The sequence below is a fragment of the Erinaceus europaeus genome, chromosome 17 (genome assembly GCF_950295315.1).
Source record: "Erinaceus europaeus chromosome 17, mEriEur2.1, whole genome shotgun sequence".
Taxonomy (NCBI): Eukaryota; Metazoa; Chordata; class Mammalia; order Eulipotyphla; family Erinaceidae; genus Erinaceus; species Erinaceus europaeus.
In genome coordinates, this window is record NC_080178.1 from 52686099 (window position 1) to 52709408 (window position 23310).

At 41.6% G+C, this 23310-nt stretch overlaps 1 pseudogene; it reads left to right on the top strand.

Annotated features, from left to right (window-relative positions):
* Positions 1-13125, top strand: part of LOC132533791 (polycomb protein EED-like) — a 213781-nt pseudogene extending 200656 nt beyond the window's left edge.
* Positions 13126-23310: the final 10185 nt, after the last annotated feature.

Here is a 23310-nt window from a genome sequence, read left to right on the forward strand (position 1 = left end):
TAGTTCTTCATAGATGTTTCACATGATTTTCTGGATTTCTGTGGTGGCAGTCGTGATATCTCCTTTATAGTTTACAATTCTATTAATTTGCGTCTTCTCTGTTTTTTTTTTTTTTTTTTTTTTTTTTGAGGAGTCTGGCTAGGGGGTTGTCAATTTTGTTTAATCTTTCAAAGAACCGACATTTGAATTCATTGATCTTTTGTATGGTTCTCTTATTTTCGATGTTTATTTCTGCTCTAATTTTAGTGATTTCTGTACTTCTGGTTGCTTTACGGTTCCTTTGTTACTCTTCCTCTAAGTCCTTGAGGTGTGCAGTAAGGTCATTCATTTGAGCTGTTTACTGTTGTTTAATATGTGATTTTTATGGCTGTAAGTTTCCCTCTCAATACTGCTTTAGCTGTGTCCCAAATATTTTGATAGGTTGTGTCTTCATTTTCATTTGTTTCAAGGAACATTTGAATTCCCTGCTTGACTGACTCTCTGACCCAGTGGTTCTTAAGGAGTATGTTATTTAGTTTCCAAGTTCTTTGACTTTTAATAGTTTTCTGTTTGTTGTTATATGTTAGTTTTACTCCACTGTGGTGTGAGAAGATACTTTGGATGATTTCAATGCTCTTGAATTTATTGATGCTATCTTTGCGGCCTAACATGTGGTCTATCCTTGAGTATGTGCTATATGGATTTGAAAAGAATGTGTATTCCAGTGTTTTGGGGTGAAGGACTCTGAAAATGTCCAAGAGGTCTAGTATGTCAATCTCTTCATTTAATTATCTTCTATCTTCGTTGATTCTCTGCTTTGTTGATCTACGTTTGAGAGTCGGATATCAAAGTCTCCCACTATTATTGTATTACTATTGATGTATTTTTGAACTTCTTTCAGTAGGTGCTTGATGTATTTAGATGGTCCCTCATTGGGTACATAGATGTTAACAATTGTTAAGTCTTCTTGGCTCATTTGATCCTCTAATAATTATGCAATGTCCTTGTCTATCTTTTATTACTTTATTTAATTTAAAATCTATTGTGTCTGAGATGATAATTGTTGTTCCTGCCTTTTTTTGTGGTCACTTACCCTGTATGATAGTTTTCCATGCTTTCACTTTAAGTCTGTGTTTATCTTGTAGTGTCAGATGGGATTCTTGCAAGCAGCATATGATTGGGTTATGTTTTCTGATCCATCTCCCCACTCTGTGCCTTTTGATGGGTGAGTTTAAGCCATTGACATTTATTGATATTATGTATTTAATGTATTGTAGTGCCATTGTTCAACAATTTTTGTTTGCTCTGATATATTGTAAGTATTATAGTGATGTTCTTGTTTATAAGAGGTCTTTTAGAACCTCTTTCAGGGCCGGTTTGGTAATGGTTGCCTCCTTTAGCTGTTGTTCGTCTGAGAAGGTTTTGATGACTCCATCTAGTTTGAATGAAAGTCTAGCAGGATACATTATCCTTGGTTAAAACCCTTTTTCATTCAGGGCTCCATAGATATCTTGCCATTCTCTTCTGGCTTTTAGAGTCTGAGTGGAGAAGACTGCTGATAGTCTTATGGGTTTTCCCCTGTATGTGACTTTTTGTTTCTCTCTTGCAGCCTTTAGGATTTATTCTTTATCCTTACTTCTTCTCATTGTGTCTATGATTTGTCTTGATGTCTTCCGGTCTGGGTTGATTCTTTTTGGAACTCTCTGGGCCTCTTGAATCTTGATGTTCTTTCTGTGGTTCAGGTCTGAGAAGTTTTCTTCTATAATTTTCTCTAGAATTTTTCCTTCCCCTTCCTGTCTTTCTTCCTCTGTCAGGCCAGTTATACAAATGTTATTTCTTTTATGATCATCCCATATGTCTCTGTTGTTGTTTTCAGTGTCTCTCAATCTCTTTTTGAGCTCTTTCACATCTTTATTAGTTCTCTCTAACTCATGCTGTGAGTAATTCTGTTTTCTGTTTCTGTTAGTCTGCTTTCCCTTCCATCAACTTCTTTCTTCAGTTCAGCTATTTCAGCTTTCAGTTCTCTACTATTACTACTAGCGTTTGCCCTTCTTCCGTAGCCAGTCAACAGCATCAGGTTGAGCCTGATGTAAAGTTTCGAGACCTCCTTTGAATCTGGAGAGGTGGCAGTCATTGACTATGCGGGTCATAGTCTGTCTGTAGCCGCAGGGGCAGTTCGGGTCGTCTCTGGCTCCCCAGCGATGGAACATAGCGGCGCACTGGCCATGGCCTGTTCGATAGTGATTGAGGAGAGCCCAGTCATAACGTGCTAGGTCAAAGCCGGGTTGACGCTTGCAGGGGTCTGTGATGAGGTGTTTGTTCTTTACCTCAGCTAGCTGCCAGCTCTGTTTCCAAGAGACTGTAACAGAGAAGTTCAGTGTAGGCATAGGGGACCAGATTGGGTGACGAGACGTCAAGCGTTGGACAGGGTGGGCGAAGATATCCGCGTATATTGGCAGGTCCGGTCGAGCGTAGACGTGGGAAATGAACTTAGATGATGCCGCATCCTGATGAATATCTGGCGGGGCGATGTTGCTAAGAACTGGCAGCCATGGAAATGGGGTGGAATGGATGGTTCCAGAAATTATCCTCATGGAGGAATATAATTTGGAATCGACCAAGTGGACATGGGGGCTACGGAACCATACTGGGGCACAGTATTCTGCAGTGGAATAGCATAATGCCAGAGATGATGATCGTAGTGTGGAAGCGCTCACGCCCCATGAGGAGCTGGCCAGACTTGCAATGATGTTATTCCTCGCGCCCACCTTTGCTGCAGTTTTTATGAGATGTTTGTGAAATGACAGAGTGTGATCAAGAGTAACGCCAAGATAGACTGGCTGGGCTGCATGGATTCTCGTATCGCCAAGCTGCACATTAAGCTCACATGAGGCTGAGGCATGGTGTAGATGGAAAACAGATGATACCGTTTTTGCAGTGCTAGGGATTAGTCGCCATTTTTTACAGTAATCAGATATCAGAGACGTGTCTTTCGTGAGTGTTTCCTCGAGGATGTCGAACTTGGATGCCTGAGTTGCAAAGCAGATGTCATCGGCGTAGATGAACTTCCTTGAAGAAGTTTCTGGGAGGTCATTGATGTAGATATTAAATAGCGTAGGAGCCAGAACAGAGCCCTGGGGGAGGCCACTTGAGACAAGTCTCCAGTTCTCTAATTGCCTCTAGATAATCAGTTTCATTGGGAGTCTCAACTGTTGTTTCCCTAATACTGCCATTCCTTTCCTCTAATGTTGTTTTCATTTCTGTGATTAATAAGTTTGTTATTGCTTACATACTTTTCTTATCTATGGTTACTTCTTGGTGATTTGTAGTTTCTTCTGGGCTCTTGTCTTCATTCTTTGGAGTATCAGTTTTATTTGTTTTTGATATACTCATTTTTTTGATTTATGTGTTTCTTATTTTTATGTTCTGTTGTTCCTCAATTGTTTTGTTTCGAGTACAAGCAACACTGTACTAAATACATGACAAATGCAATCACCAACCTCAGGAATTATAATAGCAACTGAAGCAAGGATTGAAATAATTTGTTCACTACCAGTTAGCCAAACAATGTCTCCAGTCTGTGAAAAAATGGCAAACAAGTCCAAGTGTAGAAGACAGAGAAAGGAAAGAAGGAATAGCAATAATAGATAATTATGCAAATCCACTATTCACTGTATATTCTAGGGGTAGCAAGAGGAGAAAGGGAAGTAGAGCAGAGATACACACATACAGAGTCCACTCTGAGTCAGATTTCTTTAAATTATCAATGTAAGAAAAAATAGCTTCAGTTTAGTCTTAGGACTCCACGCTTTGTGGTTAACTCTAGTCTGCTGGGGCTGTGTCATACAGCAGGCCTGACTTTGCCTCCATCATTGTCCTCAGGTAATACTTGTGTATTTTCAATATTGCCAATAAGTGTTTAAATTATCAATGTAAGCAAAAAAGTTTCAATTTAGTCTTAGGACTCCCTGCTTTGTGGTTAGCCCTAGCCTGCTGGCGCTGTGCCATACAGCAGGCCTGACATTGCATCTGTCACTCTGCTCTTTTGATTTCTCTCTGACCTATCCAAAACAACAACAGCAATGGCAACAATAACAACAAGAAAAAGGGCAACAAAATGGGAAAAGAATGGCTTCTAGGAGCAGTGGATTCCTAGTGCAGGTACAGAGCCCCAGAGATAACCCTGGAGGCAAAAAAAAATGATTAGAGACAGAGAACTTGAGAGGGGATTAGGACAATAGATAGGGAAAGAGTCAGAGAGACACCTGCAGCACTGTTTAACCACTTGTGAAGTGTTTCCCATGCAGGTTAGGCCAGTGGCTTATACCCTGGTCCATGTGCATTGTAGCTTGTGCACTCCACAAGGCTTTTCATGACCTAGACTCATCTTCAACCCTATCTCTACCTTTATATCTCTAAAAGAGAGGCAGAGTGAAAGAGACCACAGCACCACATCTTCATTTAGTGCTATGGGGACTGGGCTCCAAGCTGGGTTCTGCACATGGCAAAGCAACACACTTTCCAAGTGAGATATTTCATTTCATTGGTGCCCCCCTATATAGTATATGAAAAAGCTACTCCATTAGCATTAAAATAATATGAAAGACAATGCCATCTTTATAGATTTGCTTTTCGCTTTTAATGAGCAGAATCAGAAATGTATAAATTTTCATTTTTGTTCAGTAGCAACAATTAACAACAGATGGAAGCATTTCAGTTGTTGGTTAGATCAGAAATTGAATACAAAGAGCAACGAGCATTCCAGACTGATAATGAAGATGATCATATAAGCAAAACACTTGTGAAAACTCAGATGATCTTTCTTTTTTTATCTATAAACTTACCAGAAAGTTTTCATTAGTGATTTAATATTGGTTTACAAAATTAGAAGGTAACTGGGGTACACCTTTCCCATCAGCATAACTCTGTATCCCTATTCCCTCTACTAGAAACTGCGATATTTCTCCAAAAACACAGATAGAGGTTGACTGTTCTTTCTATAATTCTCTATATTTATATATATTTGTGCCCCCCCCCCTTTATGCTCCTGCCTACTCTTCCTTTCCAAGGCACACCTACTACTTCTGAATGGTTTTATTTTCCCTTGCCCAGTGGGTCCTGGTGGAATTGGAATTCAGAGTCCTCTGTTCATCTTTCCCTCTGGGAGGCAGACAATCTCTTAAATAATTTTCTGTCAAACTGTAAAATTGAATAGTACATATCTGAAGGGTAAAGAGAAGAATATTTTATGATAAAACCTTGGATCTGTGATCAGGGATGTTTGTTGGTATTCCTCTATGTCTCATGGCCATGTCCCAAAGTTGAGGGGACTCAGTGTGTAAATGGAAATTTGGAACATATGTTCTCAAAGAGCATTGGAAGGATATGTATAGAGGTATATTGCTCATTCTAAGCTATGCTTTTAACTCTAAAGCTGATGGTGTTAGAGGCCAGGTGGTTGTGTATCTGTTAGAGCATATGTGTGACCATGCAAGAGAACCCAGGTACAAGAACCGAATTCTCTACTTCAAGGGGGAAGCTTCACTAGTGGTGGAGCAGTGCTACAGGTGTCTTAGTCTTTCTCTCTATCTCTGTATCTCACCCCCTATCAAATAAATAGAAGGGAGAAGTGGCCACTGTCAATAGTGCATTCATCCTGCAGGCATGGAGTTCTAGTGATAACACTGATGGCAAAAAAAAAAAATTCTGACAGTTTTGTAAATTTTGGATCACTGATGGAACTGCAGGTGTTTTTCTCCCTTCTTCTCCCCCTTTCTCCTTTGATTCTTTTTAAATTTTTAATTATAAAAAGGAAACATTGACAGAAACCATGGGATAAGAGGAGTACAGATGCACACAGTTTCCACCAACAGAACTCTGTGTCCCATCCGTTCCCCTGATAGCTTTCCTATTCTTTATCCCATAATGACCCAGCGTCATTATTTGGTGCAGAAGGTTGAAGGTCTGGCTTCTTTAATTGCTTCCCCACTGAACATGGGCATTGACAGGTCAATCCATACCCCCAACTGGTCTTTCTCTTTCCCTAGTGGGGTGGGGTTCTGGGGAAAGGAGGGCTCCAGTTTGTATTGGTGGGGTCGTCTGTCCAGGGAAGTCCGGTTGGCATGGTGGTAGCATCTGGAACCTGGTGGCTGAAAGAAGAGCTAACATATAAAGCCAAATAAATTGTTAACTAATCATGAACCTAAAGGCTGGAATAGTACAGATGAAGATTTGAGGGTCTTAGTTTTGTAGATAGTAGCCCTATTTTAGTTATATTTCAAAGGGTCTATGACTATACTCCTGTTTTTTTTATTTTTATTTATTTATTTATTTGTTTTTTGTTTTTCTGAGCCTGACATCTGACATGCAGGTGGGCCCATGTTATTTTCTGGGGAGATGTTGTCATGGCTATAAAAAGGACCAGAAAGCTGGATGAGGGATGAAAGTACTCCCAAATATGAGAAACTTTATAAATATTATTGACTGTAAACCCCATCGATTTGATCTGATGTGGGTCCCATATTCGGATTAGGATCCTATGTGATCTCAGCGTCCCTGTAGATCTAAGCTCACATTCTGTGTCATGAGTAGGAACGTTCCAAGCTACCCCAGTTTCAGGAACCATCTTCCTCATGTGGAGCATGGAGTATGATGTCTAGTCTCCCTTCAGAGGATGGAACATTCTCTGCTGTTGCTGATCCACACTGAAAAAATGGTTGTCTAGAATGGTCTCATGGATTTGTGCAGACACTGAGCACCTTGGTGACATTGAAGTAAAAAATAAAAAGTACGACACAGTCTGAAGTGAAGCATGTTGGGTGGCAATCGTTGCGTTGATTAGATTGTGATCGGCAGATGCAATATTATTTGATATGGATTGGGAGAGGCATATGGGAAAGTGGGCCCTATCGAAGGGTTCCAGGCCTGGGGGAAGTAGATGCTCATAGTGGAGATGTGAGGTTCCTGCTGTCTTAGGGTTCAAAAAGACAATGGATAGTTAATGTTATCATCACATTATTTGGTAATTGGGTTAACTTTGAAAAGTCCTTTTGTAAGGGTTTGCTGTACAGTACCCAGTATCTTGTACACAGCTGTGCTATTGGTTGCTTCTGATCTACTTGGTCTAGGCTTTTGAGAGAGTCTGCATATCTAATACACAGCCTATATATTAAAAAGATTCAGTCTGTGTTTTAAAAAACTTCAAGACATACAATTAATTTCCCCCTCTCCTATTAACTAGTGATTTATATGACTACATTTTACTAGGAGTGTACCTAAACACCATTCCCACCACCAAAAAGACTGTGCCCCATCCCTCCCACCCACTGCCACTCCCCACTGTCCCAGGAAGCTGCATGTCTACCCCTCAGCACAGGGTTTTTACTTTGGTGCCCTACTTACAATTTGGTCAGGTCCTGCTTTTAGTTTTCCTTTCAGATCTTCTTACTCAACTTCTGTTGATGAATGGGATCATCCCATACTCATCTTTATCTTTCTGACTTAGCTCACTTAACATAATTCCTTCTCACTCTGTCCAAGATGGGTCAGAGAAGGTGGGTTCATTGTTCTTGATAGTTGCATAGTATTCCATTGTGTATATATATATAACACAGCTTTCTCAGCCACTCATCTGTTGTTGGGCACCTGGGTTGCTTCCAGGTTTTAGCTATTACGAATTGTGCTGCTATGAACATAGGAATACACACCTTTTTTTGGTTGGGTGTTATGGAGTCTTTGGGGTATAACCCCAGGAGAGGAATTACTGGATCAAATGATAGGTCCATGTCTAGCCTTTTGAGTGTTTTCCAGACTACTCTCCACAGAGGTTGGACCAATTTACATTACCACCAGCAATGTAAAAGGGTTCTTCTGTCCCCACAACCTCTCCAGCATTTGTTGCTGCTGTCCTTTTTGATGTATGCCATTCTTACAGGCATGAGGTGGTATCTCAGTGTTGTCTTAATTTGCATTTCTCTGACAATCAGTGACCTAGAGCAGTTTTTCATATGTTTGTTAACCTTTTGGATCTCCTCTGAGGTGAATGTTTTGTTCATATGCTCTGCCCATTTTTGGATGGGGTCATTTGCTTTTTTGGTGCTAAGTTTGCTGAGCTCTTTATATATTTTGGTGATTAGTTTCTTGTCTGATATATGGCATGTGAAGATCTTCTCCCATTCTGTGAAGAGCTGAAAGGGAAAATAAAAGCAGGATCTGACTAAATTGAAAGTAGGGCACCAAAGTAAAAACCCTGTGGTGAGGGGTAGACATGCAGCTTCCTGGGCCAGTGTTGGGTGGTGGTGGGTGGGTGGGATGGGACACAGTCTTTTGGTGGTGGGAATGGTGTCTATGTACACTCCTAGTAAAGTGTAGTCACATAAATCACTAGTTAATTAATGAGAGGGGAAAATAATTGTATGTCTCAAAGTTTTAAAAACACAGACTGAGTCTTTTTAAGACAGGCTGTGTATTTGATATGCAGACTCTCTCAAAAGCCTCGACCAAGTGGTTCAGAGGCAACCAGTTGCACAGCTATTTACAAGATACTGGATACTATACAGCAAACCCTAACAAAAGGACTTTTCAAAGTTAATCCAATTACAAAATAATGTGATGGTAACCTTAATTATCCATTGTCTTTTGAACCCTAAGACAACAGAAACCTCACATCTCCACTATACAGCCTATATTTCTCCCAGTCCTGGAACCTTAGGATAGGGCCCACTTTCCCGCATGCCTCTCCCAATCCATATCAAATAGTATTGCATCAGCCAATCGCAACCTAATCAAGGCAACAATTGCCACCTCAACATGCTTCAGCTCAGACTGTGTCAGAGACTTCACGTGTGGAATGACAACCCTTCATCTTCATTACTCAGGTGAGAACTTTCCTTTCATAGCTTTCTCTAATTCCATCCCAGGTGGATCTCTTTCTGACAAAGTCCCCAAACCTAGATATACACAAGGTTCTGTGAGAGAGAGCATATGTTGACACGTATCCATAAACAAGTGGAAATATATACCTGAAAGCAGAAGTACACTGGAGTTTGCAGTGACTACCCCCCCCCAACACTTCCTCTCCACTATTCCCACCTTTGGGTCCATGATTGCTCAACAATTTGTTTGACTTTGTATGTTAACTCTCTTCAGCCACCAGGTTCCAGATGCCATCAGGATGCCGGCCAGGCTTCCCTGGACTGAAGACCCCACCAATGTGTCCTGGAGCTCAGCTTCCCCAGAGACCCACCCTACTCGGGAAAGAGAGAGGCAGATTGGGAGTATGCACCGACCAGTGAATGTCCATGCTCAGCGGGGAAGCAATTACAGAAGCCAGACCTTCCACCTTCTGCAACCCACAATGACCCTGGGTCCATTCTCCCAGAGGGATAGAGAATGGGAAAGCTATTAGGGGAGGGGATGGGCTATGAAGATTGGGTGGTGGGAATTGTGTGGAGTTGTACCCCTCCTACCCTATGGTTTTGTTAATTTAACTTTTCTTACATAAAAAATAAATTTTAAAAAAGGATTGTTTCCCAGGACTGCTAATATGATTTATACATAAGTGCTTATAACTATACAGCATAGCACATGTTGTGTAATATTATAATTATAACAAGTACCTATGATGTCATTGCAGTTTTCCTAATAATCAAAATTATGATATGCTACTTTTACTGGGTGGTTAGATGTATAGATGAATTACTAGGAATATTAGACATGGAAAATCATATTCACAGCTGGGGGGACAGCATAGTGGATCTGCAAAAGACTTTATTATTTATTTTTATTTTTTAACTTATATTTATACAAAGAAAACACTGACAAAAAACATACTAAGAGGGATACAACTTTGCACAGTTTTCACCACCAGAACTCCATATGCCATCCCCTCCCTTGAAAGCTTTCCTATTCTTTATCCCTCTGGGAGTATGGACCCAAGGTCATTATGTGGTACAGAAGGTTGAAGGTCTGGCTTCTGTAATTGCTTCCCTACCGAACATGGGCATTGATAGGTCAATCCATACTCCCAATTGTTCTTTCTCTTTCCCTAGTGGGATGGGGTTCTGGGGAAGCAGGGCTCCAGTGTGTATTGGTGGGGTCGTCTGTCCAGGAAGTCCGGTTGGCATAGTGGTAGCATCTGGAACCTGGTGGCTGAAAGAAGAGCTAACATATAAAGCCAAACAAATTGTTGACTAGTCATGAACCCAAAGGCTGAAATAGTGCAGATGAAGAGTTGGGGTGTTTCCATTTTGTATATAGTTAGTAGGTCTATTTTAGTTATATTCGAAAGTGTCCATGAGTGTACTCATGCGTTTTTTTTTTTTTTTTCCTGAGCCTGACATCTGATATGCAGGTACGCCCAAGTTATTGTCTTGGGAGATGTTGTCATGGCTGGGAAAAAGAACCAGAAAGATGAACTGGGAACATTCTCTACCATTGTTGTTCCATGTTGAAGGCAAGGTCTTATGGGGGCCTGAAAAGGGGTCTATTGTGTTGTTCCTGATAAAGATAACCGGTAACAATGGAGAGAGGGATTTATTTGAGGTCTAGGCCCATCATGTCTGTTTGGGAATATGAGGACTCCCAGACTAGGACCCAACTGATTGGGTGGCCTGATGACTAAAGAGTCATTGTTAATGTATGCCAGTCTCTTGCCCTTATTCGGTGCAAAAGACATTCATTTTTGTTTTCTCTGTTGTCTTTTTTTTTTTTTTTTGCATCCAGGTTTATTGCTGGGGCTCAATTCCTGCACTATGAATCCACTGCTCCTGGAGGCCATTTTTTCCCTTTTGTTGCCCTTGTTGTTTATCATTCTTTGTTGTTACTATTATTGTTGTTGTCATTGTTGGGTAGGACAGAGAGTACTGGAGAGAGGAGGGGAAGACAGAGAGGGTCAGAGAAAGGTAGACACCTGCAGACCTGCTTTGCCACCTTTGAAGCAACTCCCCTGCAGGTGGAGAGCCTGGGGCTCGAACAGGGTTCCTTACCCGGGTCCTTGCACTTTGTGCCACATGCACTTAACCCGCTGCACTACTGCCCGGCCCCCAGACTTTCACTTTTGAGGGTCTGAAGTCCCAGGTTTGGTCATGAGCACGACCATAAGCCAGAGCTGAGCAGTACTCTAATCTTTCTGTGTCTGTATTTTTCTCTCTTTTTTAAGAAATTATTTATTTGTTCCCTGTTGCCCTTGTTTTTTGTTGTTGTTGTTGTTGTAGTTATTCTTCTTTTCGTTGTTGTTGGATAGGACAGAGAGAAATGGAGAGAGGAGGGGAATACAGAGAGGGGAAAAGAAAGATAGACACCTGCAGACCTGCTTCAGTGTCTGTGAAGTGACTCCCCTGCAGGTGGGGAGCCTGGAGCTCAAACTGGGATGCTTATGCTGGTCCTTGCACATTGTGCCACATGCGCTTAACCCCCTGCGCTCCTGTATTTTTCTCTCTTATTAAAATAAAATATTTTTAAAAGAAGTGATATTGTGAACATTCCCCATTACCTAACATTACAAAACCTTTTCTTCATCATCTTAGTTCAGGAGAAAGCTAAACTCTCAGCCATGCAAGTACAGCTGTGACTATGGTATGCAATATATCGGCAACTTAAGTATATGGTACAAAACTTTTTTTTTTTTTTTTGAGAGAGAGAACCAGCTACCACTTTGGTACATGTGCTGTCAGGGACCAAACTCAAGGCCTAATGCTTGAGAGTCCACCACTTTATCCATTATGCCACGTCCCAGAACTGGCACAGAACATTTTGACTAATAACAAGTTATGACTACTCACAAGGTAAATAATTAGTTAGAATTATAATTACAGGGGCTTGGCTGTGGTGCACCTGGTTGAGTCCACATGTTACAGTGTGCAAGGACATATATTCAAGCCCCTGCTTTCCACCTGAAGGGATAAAGTTCACAAGTGGTGAAGCTGTTCTGCAGGTGTCTCCTCTTCTCTCCCTCTTCCCTCTCCACTTCTCTTAGTCTCTATTCAATAATGATAAATAAAGTATAAATAAAGTTTTTTACAAGTATTTTAAACTATTGAGAATATAGTAAGGGCCAGTATGCTGTAGCCTTGGGTGATGGACACTTGATTTGTTCAATAGTTATTGATCCTTGTGAAAGTTGTGAAGAGATCAGAGCACTGCCTAGTTCTGGCATATGGTGGTCTTGGCATATGAAGCTGAACCTCAGGGGTTTCAGTCACACAAGCTTGGTGTGCCTCTTGCAGGGCTACCTCCCTGGCCCTGGCTACTGTTTGGGTAAATAAATTTCATAGGTACACAAGCAGTGTCTGGCTGTCACTGCAGAGCTGAGTAGTGAAGCAAAGAGCCAAATAATAAATATTGAGTGGAAGGCATTGCTTTTGTATGATCACATGCTATACTTTTTTTTTCTTTTTGCCTCCAAGGTCATTGCTGGGACTTAATTCCTGCATTACAAATCCAAATCCATTGCTCTTGGTGGCCATCTTTGTTCCATTGTTGTTGCTGTTGTTATTGTTGTTGTTTTGGATAGGACAGAAAAATTGAGAGGGGGAGAGGAAGACACCTGCAGACCTGCTTTGCTGCTTGTGAAGCAACCCTCCCTGCAGGTGGGAGCCTGGGGCTTGAATCGGGATTCTTGAGCCGGTGCACTTTGCACTATGTACACTTAACCCTGTGTGCCATCACGTCTCCTCACCCCCGTGTAGTTTTTTGATGAAAAGGCTTGTTAAATCTAATGGTATAAAGAGAAATGAGAACTTCTGTGTCAGAAACTTTTATCAGTTCTTGAGAACCCCCATGTGTTGAATTGTAACCCTTTTATTTTTTGAAAACAGTGACTTCTTAACTGACACTAGGTTGATGAAAATGTTTACACTTGTGGGTGGACATATGATTGCAATACCAGCCATCTTCTGCTGGCTGTGGCTGGATCTAGAGGCATAGTTAGCATTATTAATCCCATAACAATGCAGTGCATAAAGGTAGGTTTCTGGTTCAGTTGTAGTGCAGTAGTACTCCCTCCCTCTCTCCTTCCCTGCTTGTCCCCCTTACCCTCTCAGTGCACCCCTGAGTACTACCTCAGAAGTATTTCTCCTCATTCGGGATAGCTTCCTTCAGTACTAGGAGGGTCAGGCTCAAACTGGGGCCAAGTTCATGGCCACGTGAGCATACTATGAAAGTAAGTTATGTTTGCCTGTCCTAAAATATTTTTAAGACCTACAGGTATATTTTTTCTGCTCATGAAAGTTTGAGCTCATACCTTTAAATTTACATGAGATATAAATATTTAAAGTTACAGTATAATCTCATTTTTGTTCTTTACACAGCTGATGTCCAAGTTTTTTAAAATATATATATTTATTTATTTTTCCCTGTTATTTCCATTGTTGTTTATTGTTGTTATTATTGCTGTGGGCGCGAGGAATAACATCATTGCAAGACTGGCCAGCTCCTCATGGGGTGCGAGTGCTTCCACACTACGATCATCATCTCTGGCATTATGCTATTCCACTGCAGAATACTGTGCCCCAGTATGCTTCCGTAGCCCCCATGTCCACTTGGTCGATTCCAAATTATATTCCTCCATGAGGATAATTTCTGGAACCATCAGTTCCACCCCGGTTCCATGGCTGCCAGTCCTTAGCAACATCACCCCGCCAGATATTCGTCGGGATGCGGCATCATCGAAGTTCATTTCCCATGTCTACTCTCGACCGGACCTGACAATATGCGCGGATATCTTCGCCCACCCTGTCCAACGCTTGACGTCTCGTCACCCAATCTGGTCCCCTACACCTACACTGAACTTCTCTGTTCCAGTCTCTTGGAAACAGAGCTGGCAGTCAGCTGAGGTAAAGAACAAACACCTCATCACAGACCCCTGCAAGCGTCAACCCGGCTTTGACCTAGCACATTATGATTGGGCCCTCCTCTGTTCGCTATCGAACAGGCCATGGCCGGTGCGCCGCTATGTTCCATCGCTGGGGGGCCAGAGATGACCCGAACTGCCCCTGCGGCTACAGACAGACTATGAACCACATAGTCAACGACTGCCACCTCTCCAGATTCAAAGGAGGTCTCGAAACTTTACATCAGGCTCAACCTGACGCTCTTGACTGGCTACGGAAGAAGGGCAAACGCTAGAAGAAGAAGATTATTGCTGTTGTCATTGTTGTTGGATAGGATAGAGAGAAATCAAGAGAGGAGGAGAAGACAGAAAGGGGGAGAGAAAGATAAACACCTACAGACCTGCCTTACGGCTTGTGAAGCAACTCCACTTCAGGTGGGGAGCCATGTGCTCCATAGGAGATCCTTATGCTGGTCCTTGTACTCTACTAGACATGTACTTAATCCGCTGCACTACCGCGTGACTCCCAAAGTCCATACTTTTCAAGTTACTATACAAAAGTCAGTATCTAAATGTAAGTGATTTTGACCTTTTTTTTTTTTTTGTCTGTGCTAGACAGACACTCTGGTGGCAATATTTGGTGGTGTGGAAGGGCGCAGAGATGAAGTTCTCAGTGCTGTAAGTTGAGAGCTGCAGGGCAATGACCTTCAGGTGTATGTAGCTGGGCATGACCCTTGTGGGCCTCTTCCCTTAGAAGGAAGAATGTGATTTGCTCATGAAATCTGCCAGCTTCACTGACTTATGACATAGAGGTTTTTAATCTTACAGTTGAAGACCTGAAGGAAGTTCCTTGGTGTTTGAGCCATATTCATTTTTTTTTTTTTTTTTACTAGAGAACTGCTCAGTTCTGCCTTATGGTGGTACCAGGATTGAACCTGGGTTTTTAGAGCCTCAGGCATGAGAGTATCTTTGCATAACCATTATGCTGTTTACCCCAACCCTTGATCCATATTCTTTCATATTCTTTTTTAAATTTCTTTATTAGGAGATTAATGTTTTACATATCACAGAAAATACAATAGTTTGTACCTGCATAACATTTCCCAGTTTTCCACATATCAATACAACCCCCACTAGGTCCTCTGTCATCCTTTTCCAGGACCTGCACTCTCCCTCCTTCCCCAATCCAGAATCTTTTAATATGCTGTAATACACCAACTCCAGGTTCTACTTGTGTCTTCTCGTCTGATCTTGTTTTTCAACTTCTGCCTGAAATTCCATATTCATCCTTCTGTTTCTGACTTATTTCACTTAACATGATTTCTTCAAGCTCCATCCAAGATAGGCTGAAAATGGTGAAATCACTGTTTTTAATAGCTCAGTAGTATTCCATTGTGTATATAGACCACAACTTGCTCATTCACTCATCTGTTGTTGGACACCTGAGTTGCTTCCAGGTTTTGGCTACTACAAATTGTGCTGCTATGTAGATAGGTATACACAAATCTTTTTGGAAGGGTGCGTTGGGTTCCTTAGGATATATCCCCAGGAGAGGAATTGCAGGATCATAGGGCAGGCCCATTTCTAGCCTTCTGAGAGTTCTCCAGAATGCTCTCCCCAGAGGTTGGACCAATTTATGTTCCCAACTGCAGTGCAGGAAGGTTCCTTTGACCCCACAACCTCTGCAGGATTGGTTGCTGCTACCTTTTCTGATGTATGACATTCTCACAGGAGTGAAGTGGTATCTGATGTTTGTCTTTATTTCCATTTCTCTGACAATCAAAGACTTGGAGGATTTTTTTCATGTTTCGTGGCCTTTTGTGTCTCTTCTGTGGAGAATTTTCCGCCCATGTCTTCTCCCCGTTTTTGGATGGGGTCATTTGTTTTCTTGTTGTTGAGTTTAGCAAGCTCTTTATATATTTTGATTATTAAACTATTGTTATAGTGATTCAATTTCATTCTTCTGCATGTTTTACCCCATTTTTTCCAACACCATTTGTTGAAGAGACTCTGCTTTCTCCATTTAATAGTCTGGGCACCTTTGTCACAGATTAGATGTCCATATGTGGGGGCTTACTTCTGAGATCTCACTTCTATTCCACTGGTCAGTGTGTCTATTCATGTTCCAGTACCAAGCAGTTTTGATGACCTGACCCCATTATACAATTTTTAGATCTGAGAGTGTGATGCCTCCAGTTCTGTTCTTTCTGCTCAAGATTGTTTTGGCAATTCTGGGTGTTTTCTGGTTTCAGATAAACATTTGTAGCATTGGTTCTATTTTCCTAAAAAATGTGGTTGGGATCTTGATGGAGATATCATTAAATTTGTAGATGGCTCTGGGTAGGTTATTCATGTCAATGATATTAATTCTTCCTTGATAGTCTTTTTAAATGATATTTATTGGGTTTTCAGAAAAGTTATGATACATGTTTCATAGGAAAATACTCCATTATTTTTCCTACAACCAAAGACATAATATAGGTTTGTGTGTTTAGGTACTGCACCTGGTGTGTGAATGATTCCACCCTTCTGAACTGCTTTTTAAAAGTTATTATTAATCGTTAGTTACAAGATTATGAGATATACACTTTATAGTTCGATACCATCTCCACCCTTCCTCCTCCCAAAGATAATCACTGTAGTTTTCATAATTCTTGACAGTTTCCTTGCTTCTGTTTTGTTTGGATTCCCCCACCACCACTTTGGCAAATTCATGTAAATCAGATCTCTAAATTCCACAGCACAGATCTGTAGACACTGCAGCACCAGAGCTACTTTTTCCATAGTACCCACCATATATTGCTGGGATTCAGACTGGGGCATTGCGCTACGTGATGAACTCTCTCTTGATCCCACATAACATAATTTTAAATACTGAGTGTGTCCTACCTATCTACTGTAGCACTGCTCAAGTATGGCTTATGGTAGTGTCTGGGGCCTTAGAGACTCAGGCATTAAATTTTATGCAGAACCATTTTACAGTCTCCCCTTCCCCTGGGTTAATTCTTCTTCACTGAAATAGGTACACTTCTTTATACTTGGGTGTTGTGAGTCATTTGATGTCACAGTACCTCCCAGAATGGGTGGCTTCAAGTTTGTTGGCAAGTGGCCTGACAGAGGTAGTCATGAGCAGAACTTCCCCCCCTTCAACTTAACTTCTTTCTTCTGCCGTTTCTCCTGGTATGGGGTTTTTCTCTCTCTCTCTTCCCTCCTTGGAGCTTCATGTGGCCCAAGCATAATTCCAAGATGGATATAATGTACCCACTCCACATTTACAATCGCTCAGTGAAGTGAGCACTTGCTTTTATTACTACCAAATAATTGTTGTTTATAGCCTCTTGTAGTTTGTGTATTCCTTATGTAAATAAACAAACAAATGTGGCTATTTCATTCTTCCTTATTTAGTTTTATTTTTTAATTTTTATTTATAAAAATGAAACACTGACAAAAAACCATACAATAAGAGGGGTGCAACTTTGCACAGTTCCCACCACTTGAACTCTGTATGCCATCCCCTCCCTTGATAGCTTCCTATTATTAATCCCTCTGGGAGTATGGGCCCAGCGTCATGGGGTGCAGAAGGTGAATGGTCTGGCTTCTATAATTGCTTCCTTGCTGAAGATGGGCATTGGAAGGTGGATCCATACTCCCATGCTGTCTCTCTCCTTCCCTAGTGCGGCGGGGTTCTGGGGAAGTGGGGCTTCAGGACGCATTGATGGGGTCATCTGTCCAGGAGGTCTCATTGACTAATCATGAACCTAAAGGTTGTAATAGTGTAGATGAAATGTTGGGGGGGGGTCTCCATTTTGTAGTTAGCTAGTAGGCCTATTTTAGTTATATTCCAAAGGGCCCATGACTATACTAGTTTTTTATTTTTATTTTTTTGATCCTGACATCTGATATGAAGGTGGATCTAAATTAATGTCTGGGGAGATGATGTCATGGCTTGAAAAAGACCAGACAGCTGCAAATCAGGGAAGAGAATAGCTACCAAATATGGGAAAGGTTATAAATAATGTTGACAGTAAACCTCATCAATTTGATGTGATCCTGGTCCCATATTCAGCTTAGGAGCCTATGTGACCTCTGCATCTCTTTAGATCTGACCTCACATTCTGTGGTCATGAGTAGAAACGTTCCAAGCTACCCCAGTTTCAGGACCCATCTTCCTCAGGCAACATAGAGTATGTTGTCCAGCCTCCCTTCAGAACATTCTCTACCATTGTTGATCCACATTGAGGACAAGGTCCTATGGGGGCCCAAAGAGGGGTCTATTGTGTTGTTCCTCATAGAGATGACCATTAACAATGGAGAGAGGGTTATATTTGAGATCTAGGCCCATCATGTCTGTTTGGGAATCTCAAGACTCCCTGACTAGGGCATCGGCTGACGGGATGGCCTGATAGTGACTAAAGAGTCATTATTAGAGTATAATAGTCTCTAGCCTTTTTTAAATATTTATTTATTTATTTTCCCTATTGTTGCCCTAGTTTTTCATTGTTGTTGTAGTTATTATTGTCGTCATCATTGCTGGATAGGACCTAGAGAAATGGAAAGAGGAGTGGAAGACAGAGATGGGGAGAGAAAGATAGATACCTGCAGACCTGCTTCAGTGCCTGTGAAGCGACTCCCCTGAAGCCAGGGGCTCTCTAACCGGGATCCTTATGGCAGTCCTTGCGCTGTGTCTTGCCTTTATTCAGTTTTTGGAGTCCTTACTTTGATAAGGTTAGCTTTGGAGTGACTGAGAGAAGTATCATAGGAAGTAGGTGAGGAGGGTATCTAACTCTAAGTAGACACTATTTCATTAGGAACTTTATGGTGTCTCTTTAGGTCTTTATACTTGCTTGCTGCATATACTGACTCACTACAGACTATTGTGCCCTTTTGCTTTCAGGCATATAGTCTGCCCTAATTTATGGATATATGTGAATATAGGCCCTGTCTCATGAGACCAGAGCACTGCTCAGCTCTGGCTTATGGTGATGTTGAGAACTGAACCTGGGACCTTTGGTGCCTCAGGCCAGAAAGACTTTTTGCACAACTATTATGCCATCTCCCCAACCCAATACCTCTGTCTTTTACTGTAGTAACCTCTACAGCCTTTCCATACTTAGAAAAAAGCTGTTCTTAATAGGTGAGTCATGGGTGACTAGGTAAAGGGGTGAGTTGGTTGCGTACACTGTACTTGAGTTCAGTCCTCTACTCTCTGTTCTTCAGAAGTTCATGAGTGTTCATCTCAATTGAATCTCAGTTCGGGAGTTGGACAGTAACACAGTGGGTTAAGCACACATGGCACAAAGTGCAAGGACTGGTGTAAAGATCCCAGTTTGAGCCCCCCCTGCTCCCCACCTGCAGGGGGGGTGCTTCACAAGTGATGAAGTGGGTCTGCAGGTGTCTATCTTTCTCTTCCTCTCTCTGTGTTCCCCTCCTCTCTCTCTTTCTCTCTGTCCTATCTAACAACAACAACATCAATAACAACAATAAGAAGAACTACAACACTAAAAGAAGGGCAACAAAAGGGAATAAATAAATAAATATTTTAAAAAAGAATATCAGTTTGTTTGCCTCACTTCAGGCAACTTCCATGGCATGAACTTAGTAGTGGAAATCAGGTGCCAGAGCGCAGAAGATATCTACAACAGCAGGACTTCTTCGTGGAGCCCTATTAGTTTCTTCAGCCGGAGGAATAGAGCTGCAGGTGTCTCTCCACCTCTCTATTTCCTCCTCCCCTCTCAATGTCTGTCTATCCAATAATACTAACTAATTGCCGGATTAGCTTTGCGGGCGGGAGACAGAGACGACCAGGGACTCATGGCTCAGCTGAGAACGCAGTTCAGTCTTTATTCAAGAGTGGGGATGCAGTTCAAAAAACTAATCTCTTCTAATCACAACACGATTCTGTCCTGCATCTCTCTTCTCTGGCGGAAGAGTCAGGAACAAAGGAAGTACATAGGATAGGGGACGTGGAGAAGGGAAGAGGGGGAACCAGGGAGGACTAAACTTAATGTTCCAGAGGCAGGGGAAGTGAGGGCCAAACCAATATCCAGGAGGCAGGGGGGTGCCCAGCTAACAGTGGACACACAAACAGAACTCATCACAAGCAACACAAAGCGAAACCAATGTGATGATAAAAACAGAAGGCTTCACAAGCAGAATCTAGAAGCATACCAACAAATAATAATATTTAAATTTTTTTAAATGAGAGATAGACACCTACAGACCTACTTCACCACTTGTGAAGTATTCTCCTGTGGGGGTTGGGGTGGGCACTCAGACCTTAGGAGGGAGTCCTTATACTTTTTACTAGTATGCTTAACTGGGTGTGCCAATGTCTGTCTTTCTCCCTCTCTATCTCTTCCTCCCTTCAATTTCTATCTGCTATGTCAAATAAGTTAAAAGAAAAACAGGGAGGGAAGAAGGAAGGAATGTGAAAAAATAGCCTCCAGGAGTGGTGGCTTTGGCCATGTAGACACCTAGCCCCAGTGATAACCCTGGTGGCAGTAAACATAAAATAAGAAGTGCAAATTTCTGCCTCCCTTAAGTTTTATCAAAACATTCAAGGACATAACTAGGTAACTGGAGCATACAGATGGACTCTGTAAAATAAACAGATTAATTGAAAAGGGTTTATCATATTCCATGGTGGCAAGGCAGTTTATCCAAAGCATTCATTAACTGTGCACGTAAAGCACTCACAGAGGGATTTTTTTTTTTTTGCTTTTAAATCTAATACATCTATAGAACAGTATATTAGATAATTTAGTGTGAATTTTAGAAAAAATGTAAAAATGAAAGCAAACTAGTGTTTTTTTTTTTTTTATTTAAGAAAGGATTAATCAACAAAACCATATGGTAAGAGGGGTACAACTCCACACAATTCCCACCACCCAATCTCCATATCCCATCCCCTTCCCTGACAGCTTTCCCATTCTCTATCCCTCTGGGACCATGGACCCAGGGTCATTGTGGGTTGCAGAAGGTAGAAGGTCTGGGTTCTCTAATTGCTTCCCCACTGTACATGGGTGTTGACTGGTCAGTCCACACTCCCAGTCTGCCTCTATCTTTCCCTAGTAGGGTGGGTCTCTGGGGAACCGGAGCTCCAGGACACATTGGTGGGGTCTTCAATCCAGGGAAGCCTGGCCAGCATCCTGATAGCATCTGGAACCTGGTGACTGAAAAGAGAGTTAACATATGAAGCCAAACAAATTGTTAAGCAATCATGGACCCAAAGGTTGGAATAGTGGAGAGGAAGTGTTAGGGTCTTACTCACTGCAAACTCTAGTGTGCTTCTGCTTTCAGCTAAAACTAGTGCGTTTTAACAAGAGTTATTTTAAAAATATTTATTGTAGAGAGAAGAGAGCACCAGAGTATGGTCACTCTGGCACACGCTGTTGCTGGAGGTCAACCTTGGGGACACTGTGCTTCTGAGCCCAGATTTTTATCTATTGTGCCACCTCCCAGGTTACAACAAATTACACTGGAAAAATATTTGATTTGGGGGCCATGCAGTGGTGCACCTTGGTTAAGTGCTCACATTACAGTGCTCAAGGCACCAGGTTCAGAGCCCCTCGTCCCAACCTGCAGGAGGAAAGTTTCACGAGTTATGACACAGGCTGCAGGTGTCTCTGTTTCATTCCCTCTTTTTTTTTTTTTTTGCCCCCAAGATTATTGCTGGGGCTCAGTGCCCATACTATAAATCCACTAGTCCTGGAGGCTATTTTTTCCCCTTTGTTGCCCTTGTTGTTTATCATTGTCATTTTTATTATTATTGTTGCTGTCATTGTTGTTGGATTGGACAGAGAGAAATCAAGAAAGGAGGGGAAGACAGAGAAGGGGAGAAAAAGATGGACACCTGCAGATCTGCTTCACCGATTGTGAAGCAACTCCCCTGCAGATGGGTGTCGGGGGCTGCAAACCAGGATTATTATGTGCTTTGCACCATGTGCACTTAACTCACTGCACTACTACGAACACCCCTCTTTCCCTCTTTATCCCCACCTTCCCTTTCAATTTCTCTGTCTGAATACAATAATATATAAATAAAAGGTTGAAAAGGATTTATAAAATTAATTGATTTCTTAATACAAGGTAATGGTGTGGTGGGGAGATCCAGAGCATCCTATTGTTTCTGAGTGACATTTCAGTGTCTCAGCAGATTATGTTCAGAATACAAATAGTAGAGCTGTCTTCACAAACTCTTGAGTTCAGTTTAGCTACCACATTGCCATCATCATCATCATCATCATCATCATCATCATCATCATTTCCATGACCAAGAGCTTTCACTGACTTTACCCTGTTCTGGAAGTTCACCATATACTGTTAGGGTTGCAGCTTCCTCTCCACTGTGCATATGGCATCAGCTTTGTTACCCCAGTGGTCTGGAGCACCAACCAGTGTAACATGTGAGGTGTTTCTCCAGATCCTCTGATATGACATCTCTTTATACCATCAAAATGCATTGCTTCTAATCATACACTTCTTAACAAGTAATTTCCTACGCACACTCTTGACTGTCCTCTGCAATCATCACTTCTCTCTCTTAGTTCTTTGCCTCTTTGCTTTTATTCTTGTGCATGGGATTGGCAGACACCTCACAGTCTGCCTACATCCTTCCTGATTATGGCAGTGAAACTGCTTTCAGAGATGACTACAAGTCTCTTCATCTTTTTTTCTTTTCTGAGAGTTTAAATTTAAGTATTCATAATAATCTTAAGATGACTAACCAGTTGCCCAGATGAAGTGAATTTCCTGGAGTTACAAATACAATGAGCTTTTGGGTGGGAAAAGATGAAAGTAGTGAAGTAGCAGGGCCCATATTGAAGATCCATGCATTCTCAGACAGAATTTCTAATTTTCTTTTCCTATAAACCACTTGAAGTCTCTGAACACCAAAGGGCCTAGAACTGAAGGTGATTTTGTCTGGCAGAGACAAAATTATGATTTCCAAAGTAAATACCCCATACAATGTATTGCTTTTTTGTTATCAAATTCTGTTGCTAATCAGACTTCTTATCCTCAAGTGTGGATACTGAATCAGCTTAAATGAATATATGTCATTGTCTCTTGGTAGATGGGTTACCCTGTTTCATGAACTGTCAGTTCTAAAATGACAAAGGGAAAACCAACTTTTTTTTCTTGTTTATAAAATGACAACGGGAAAATCAATTTTTTTCTTGTAGTTATTTTTATTGTTATTGATGTTGTCATTGTTACATAGGACAGAGAGAAATGGATAGAGGTGGGGAAGACAGACAGGGAGAGAAAGACAGACATCTGCAGACCTGCTTCACTGACTGTGAAGCTACTCCCCTGCAGGTGGGGAACCTGGGGCTTGAATCTGGATCCTAACAGGGTCCATGTGCTTAGTACCACGTGTGTTTAACCCTCTGCGCTACTGCCCGACTCCTGCTACTTTGTTTTTATATTTAATAATGAGTTTTGCAAACATTTCTTTATTTTTATTGTTGTTGTTATTGATGCCGTTGTTGTTGGATAGGACA